We start from the raw sequence: 6,325 nt of genomic DNA, 5'->3' as shown, positions 1-6,325 counted from the left end.
AAATTTTCAATTTCAGTTATGCTGAAATTTTCACATAGGCCAAACACTGTGTACTATGTTCGAACGATCAGCTTTTTGTTTCTACTCTGTGGAATCATACAAAGAAGCCAAAATATGTGTTTGCAAATTTGAGCATTGGAATTAAGGCTCCGTGCCATTGATCAAAAACCCAGATTTATGCTAATAAATTATCGAACATTATATCTTTTGGTATGGTATACTTTTTCGTGACGTTACAACGCATTGCAAGACCTGTTTTTAGAGCACATCGCGTTGTAACGTCACGAAATGTTGAAGTCGAATAAAACGAACTTAGTTCGTTTTTCAGGCATATTACCCCGTAGGGTCATCCATTATCCTCATATATTTGAAGGGTGTTCATTATTCTTGGAGTAAAATAACGACCAGTGCAGAGAAATAACCATGTTCAAGGCGAGGTACAAAATCACGAATTCACGTGCGTTGTAACGTCTAGTAGCAAATTGCATTCCAGAAAGCCATTTTCTACACAAATTCGATGTTTATATACCTATTCGATCCGATATTTCATAAAGCTTCAGAATAAGTAATAAGATGCATATGTTTGCTGATGCTTTATGCAAGTTTTCTTCAAAATACTATTCAAAAGTACGTCAAAATGTTGTAACGTCACGCCGGAATGTGTCTATTCAGAATACCTGGAATGTCTGACATATTCACTTATATTCATTAAGGATTCGTTCGAAAGTATCGGTCGTCCGTTAACAAGAATAAGTGTAATTGAAAAGAGGAAACTTCGTCAAAACTTATCACTCAATATATTATCCTTGCCGGAAAGCCAGTTTTCAAAGTTGACTATATTTAAAAGCTCTTAAAAAAATGTTACATTGCATTGCAGGTACGTTTAACCAAAGGTAGTTTACACCGTTTCAAACTGTGTTCGACTATTTTTCACAAACCACGTTTTCCGAAACGGCCCATGCAACATCGGAGCAAACGATATCCCCATACCTCCTCCCAGTCCACGCAAATAACATTCGTGGGGCGAGCGCAGTTTCCAAAACAACGGCTCTCTCTCTTCGGAGCGGCAGAGTGAAAACCATGTGATAAGCAGATGACGGGAAAACAGCCGTCTCCGCCAAGTGAAGGGGAGCCAAACATTAAACAACAAACGGCGTGGTATAGGTTAAGTAAATGTGGGTTGGATTTTACCGAAAATTGTTGTCCCCCCGAGAGAGTCACTCGCGCTCGACGTGTGCGAGCGTTTGAGAACGGGAGCGGGAGCAGATCATTCGGTGAAATCGGCAGCATCCCAGGCCCCAGCAGAAGAACAACGGACCCCCATCCCGGTGGAGATCCAATCGATTTTGCCAGCCGGGACTTGTGCTGGTCGTCGCCAATCTCGCAATCAGCCATTCAGTCAGGTGTAGACAGTGGTTCGAAGTGGAAGTCCTTTGGAAAAGTAGCGACTCCGCGGTTGGGTGTTCCGCAGTACTTTGTGGGGCTGCCTCAATGTGGAAAAGTGCTTTGTGAAGGAGGAAAAAATCCTAGAAAGGCCTTGATATCTAATTTAGGTGGTGAAAAAATGTCAAAAAATCGTTTATTTGTTATCTAATTGTTGAATAAAGTGTGATTTGTGATTGGAATTTATTAGTTTTCTTGAAATGGGCGCGGATCAGGATTTTCATGATGTCGTCAGTGGTGTAATGAGTGGCAGATCTGTGCCATTTTGCCTCTCATCTAGTGGAGTGAAAAAATTGATCTGCGAAAAACCGTTTTAGAATCCTTCTTTTGCATGCTTGGTTACCACCCATTTCAGTAAACGTTTTCTGAGGGAATGATTTGCTTTCAAAATGAAAAAAGTGATAAAGCGAAAATTTCAAAATTTTGTTTTCAGCAAGATGGGTACAGATTAGGTTGAGCAGAATCTGTGAAAAAATCTGAGGAATAAATCAACCAAACGTGATATGTGCTGAAATGAGAAAAAAGAAAATCAACGTATTAAAAATAGCGAGAAATATACGAAACAAGTGTTTAAAATCCGAATGGAAGAGTGCGAAATTTTCCTCCAAATAATTTGAACCACTCGTGCAGATGCTGAGCAGAGCCTAAAAAAAGGAAGAGAATTGAAACGCCGTTGGGCGAAGACGTCGTAGGTGTAGGATTTCCGACACCTTTCGCAAGGTGGAAACCTACTGAACGAAGGAGGATACAACTCGCAGTAGAGTAAAAAAAATCCAGTCAGCAGCAGCCAGAGAGGAAAATCAGGAAAAATTACCTCCAGGTAAGATTTATCTCCGTCGGTCGGTCTCATGGTGTAGCATTGCCGCTATCGCATAGGAAGGTAGCCCATCATCATCTCACCTTGGAAGTTTTATTTTCCCTTTCGTCTTGTTCCGATTCAGTTCGCTTCGGAATGGATAGCGTCGCAAGGGAATTTCCATTTGCAGCAAGGAAATGGTTGTCGATTTAGGGGGGGCAGTACGAACATTATCGTGATGTGGCATTTCTTTTACCTCATCATCGAAGGATTGGATATTTTTGTCTGGCGAAATGTGCGATAATGGCGGTTCGACAGTAACCTTGGATTCAGTCTTCATGCTGATTGTGCTTCACTGCGTATGTTAGTGTGTGAACGCATGGGGTGGGCGATGGGGAAAGGTGCGAACCCGATGAGATATGGCGCTGTTTGGAATTTTGTTTCCTGAATTTGGGTGCAAGCTTTCAAAGAGGAGGATGTTACGGCGCGTTGCCATCGAAAGCTGAGAATGAGATGTTTATTACGTGTGGTAACAAACATAAAACGTGGATCATGGAAGTGTAGAACAAAGTCCCCATTGAATTAACAAGTAGGGTATCAAATTATGGTTTGAGGAAGATTGCAGGTGTTTAATATATCGTCAAGACTAGGTGCAACTATTTCATGAATAGAAGCATTTTACTTTATTTTTTTTCAAATGAAAGATTAGTTAATATTTTTTATCTCAATACATCCTACACATAAATGTTAAATTTCATTAGAAGATAAAAACATTATTTTGTCCTCCATTCGCCATGTATTTACTCCATTCGCCCGAATGACAAAACGCCCGGAAAGATCATTATTTGTTCGAATGGACCATTGGCCCTAATGTATTATTAAATGGCCAAACCAATCGTTTAGTCAAGTTGAGTTATTTTTCGAATGGTATCATGCAAAAGGAAAATGACTAGAGAAAGAGGTTCCATTGTGAGTACCCTTTTGTCTTTGGCAGGGGCGCATTCTCGTTCCATGTCGTTGGTAGAACAAATAGGAGAAATGCGGATTTGGATAACGGTCCTGGTGTTGAGAAATCGATGCCCATTTTACATATAAACAATTCTAAATATCAAAAATCTGGTCGAGAGAAAAATTAATTCGACAATCTTTGGTACAAGAGGGATGGTAATGTTCAGGCCTTTCATTTTACGACGCTACTTCAAAACATAAAGACGAAAACAGTTTTCACTGAAACGCGCTCTCAATGAGTAGAGGAAGGAGGGGCAATATGCCCTAGCCAAGCATAGACTGCTTTTATGTCTCATCTATAACGATTTTCATTGGTGTTTCTGCCCTATGCAACAGTTAAACAATATTGCTAACTGATGCCATATTAAAATTAGAAAACACCTGAATAATATTCATAACATTCAAAGTGGTGATAACTCATGAGGCAAAACGCCTTTTAGCCGGAAGCTCTTAGGGAAGAACGCACCACGCGTCAGCGAATCAGCATTCTGGTTGAACACTTTCGCTTCACAACGTCCAAAATAGCTTGTACCTACAGTCATATCTGATATCTTTTACTCATTTTTCAACCACAGCCTACGCATGTTTTTTGCATCCTTGAATATCTCATTGGTTTTCCTGAGTTTCCGTTTTATCATGGCCCAATAAGTTTCGATCGGAGGTAGTTCATGGCAGTTCGGTGGATTAATGTCCTTGGGCACGAAATGCACCGAATAAGTCTCATACCATTCCAACACGCTTTTAGAATAATGACATGAAGCTAAATCCAGCGACAATTAAGGTTTTTCATTGTGCTACTCCAAAAAATAGCAAAAGACGTTTTTGTTGGCACTCAGTCTCATCAATTTCACCATTGATGGTACTTGAAGTGACGAAAATTTTGCCTCGCTTTCCACAGGTGCAAATTACCTGCCGAATTAGGAACTTCGATGCAAATTTCGACATTTTCTTCTTTTGGCATTTTTTTCTTTTTCATCTACTTGGAATTTATCTTTCCCGGTGTTAAATACCTGCCCTGGCGTTTGTTGGAGGTCAGCTTTCACTTATGTTTTGTATTTGGTCAACAGCCCCGTGTAGAGCTTCCTAGCACGGGTCTTGGCAACAGTTTGCTGCCGTTCATCGCGGTTTGAGAAGTTTTGAACGTTTTAGGCTTTTAATTTAGCTCTTGCCTACACCTTCGAGACGTAACTTTGGAAAACGCCGACCTTTTTGGCAACATAAATGTTGATATGTTGGGATTTCTGATGAAATTACTTCTAATTTTTCCCTCCGTCTTTCTACATGCTGCTTCTGATTTCCTTCTTGCCCCACGCTTGTCATCCAATATCAATGGGTCGTTGAGGCTTTTTGGCACTGTTGAAACGGTTGAATTACTGATTTTCAACATTTTTCCTAAAGCAAGTTTGGAACAGATTCGAATTTTCCAAGTCAGCGTACAATTTTTTTTCACGCTTCTCCACTTGACTCACTTCCATCTTGAGCGCAACAAACCATACAACTAAGCCATTCACAGGATGTAAACAATACACTTTAAAGGTAAACTGTACAAAATTTTGTTAATTTCCATCCAGTAGGAAAAAAGTTACAGCCAGTTGCAGGTGCTGCAATAATCTCGTGTTCGCCCTTTATATATATAAAAAGAGAAAGAGATGATCGAAATTTTAAATTTCCATGCAAATTGTACGAAAAATCATTTAATCGAAAAGATTGGATTTTAATTTTCAAAGCATTCCAATTTCATCATAACCTTTTACCTCGTAAAAAGAAGTAGAAAACGAATATAAATTATCAAAAATTGGGCTGTCTATTCTTGAGTGATGCGCGGTCGCACAAATTCCAGCTTTGTTTTATATATATATAGAAGAGATGTAGCCCTCAAAGGACCCTATAACTTTTTCTAATAGGTCATTTCTCAGAAATCTGATATTGGCGTGGTGAGAGCCAAATTAGTGTCAAATGACATAAATGTCTTGACATTCCATGACATTTTTTAATTTCGCTCTCATGGCTTAGGCTTTGTATTTAGAACAATGATCTGTTCGACAAAGTTCTAGGATCTTTTAAGCAATAAATGGTAATCAAACATTCCGAATGGACCAATCAATAAGCAAAAACTGCCGCTATGAAATGAGCAGATCGCGCCACCGTATACATGTTCTGTCAAACACACATGAATAGAAATATGCGTATACAGTACCGCCGTTGTTTTGATGTGGTGAGTGCAAAATGAGTTACCTTGATTGATCCATTGTCAATAGCTTCTGAAAAAAGTTATTAGCAAATTAGTAATTGCAATCCCACGAAATTTTTTTGACATTTCCCGTCACTAGTCGGCACATACTTACAATACAAATACAAATTTACATTCAAATTCACATATGGATAGTATGTGTGAACACTCATGCAATGCATGCAAGTCGTTTTTTTACGCGGGTTTTGTGCATTACGCATTTTAACGCAACTTTAGGGCGGATGTCCAGGTAGCGGTATACGTGCGCACGACTACATTTGATGCGGGATACCTTGCGTTAACGCGGCGTGCACGTACCGTGATAAAATCTTCGTGGGCATCGGCCCTTAACCGGAATGTAAAGAATCACGCTTATTTCGACAGAAACGACGCGTTCTAGAAGTGCAACATTCTGATTGCATGCGGTAAAATCTTGGCGGACTTTCTTTTTCGGAAACGCACGGTAATAAAATCTCGTGAACAAGATTCATGAAGTAAGATGAGAATGAGCTGAAGTGAATATGAGCAGGCAAAATCGTATGGAATGGAACATTTACTGTTATTCATTTATTATATAATGCTATTAGTATACAAAATCGGTAGCAATTTTCTTTGAATAAATCGGTTTTGAAGCTGGTCTAACAATTGAAACTTTCCCAATAATCGGTCTGTTAAAGCCTGTCCACGTTAAATTTCGGACACCCATCATCCAATGCGATTTTTTTTTTAATTTTCACAAACCTTCTCGTTGGTTTGGATCAATTTACATAACAGCTTAAGTTCTCCGCTTCATGTGATTCGTTCAGCGTGTTTTCATTCTTGTCCAAAGTGATAAAATTGCTACAAAT

The 6,325-nt window shown here is 39.3% G+C and overlaps 1 protein-coding gene across 10 annotated transcripts in view; it reads left to right on the top strand.

Annotated features, from left to right (window-relative positions):
• The first annotated feature begins 1,350 nt into the window (after positions 1 to 1,350).
• LOC134224557 (glutamate-gated chloride channel) overlaps positions 1,351 to 6,325 on the top strand; it is a 288,157-nt gene continuing 283,182 nt past the window's right edge. For 2 of the 10 annotated variants that reach the window (XM_062703955.1, XM_062703947.1), the window contains exons 1-2: positions 1,353 to 1,553; positions 1,877 to 2,263. The gene's annotated coding sequence lies outside the window, so the exon portion shown is untranslated. Of the gene's footprint in view, positions 1,554 to 1,876; positions 2,264 to 6,325 lie in introns of all 10 variants that reach the window. The other 8 variants (XM_062703949.1, XM_062703950.1, XM_062703956.1 and 5 more) reach the window with 5 other exon arrangements.

This window comes from Armigeres subalbatus, chromosome 3, assembly GCF_024139115.2.
Source record: "Armigeres subalbatus isolate Guangzhou_Male chromosome 3, GZ_Asu_2, whole genome shotgun sequence".
NCBI lineage: Eukaryota > Metazoa > Arthropoda > Insecta > Diptera > Culicidae > Armigeres > Armigeres subalbatus.
The sequence above is the reverse complement of the archived record's forward strand: the minus strand, read 5'-3'. Positions and strand labels throughout refer to the sequence as shown.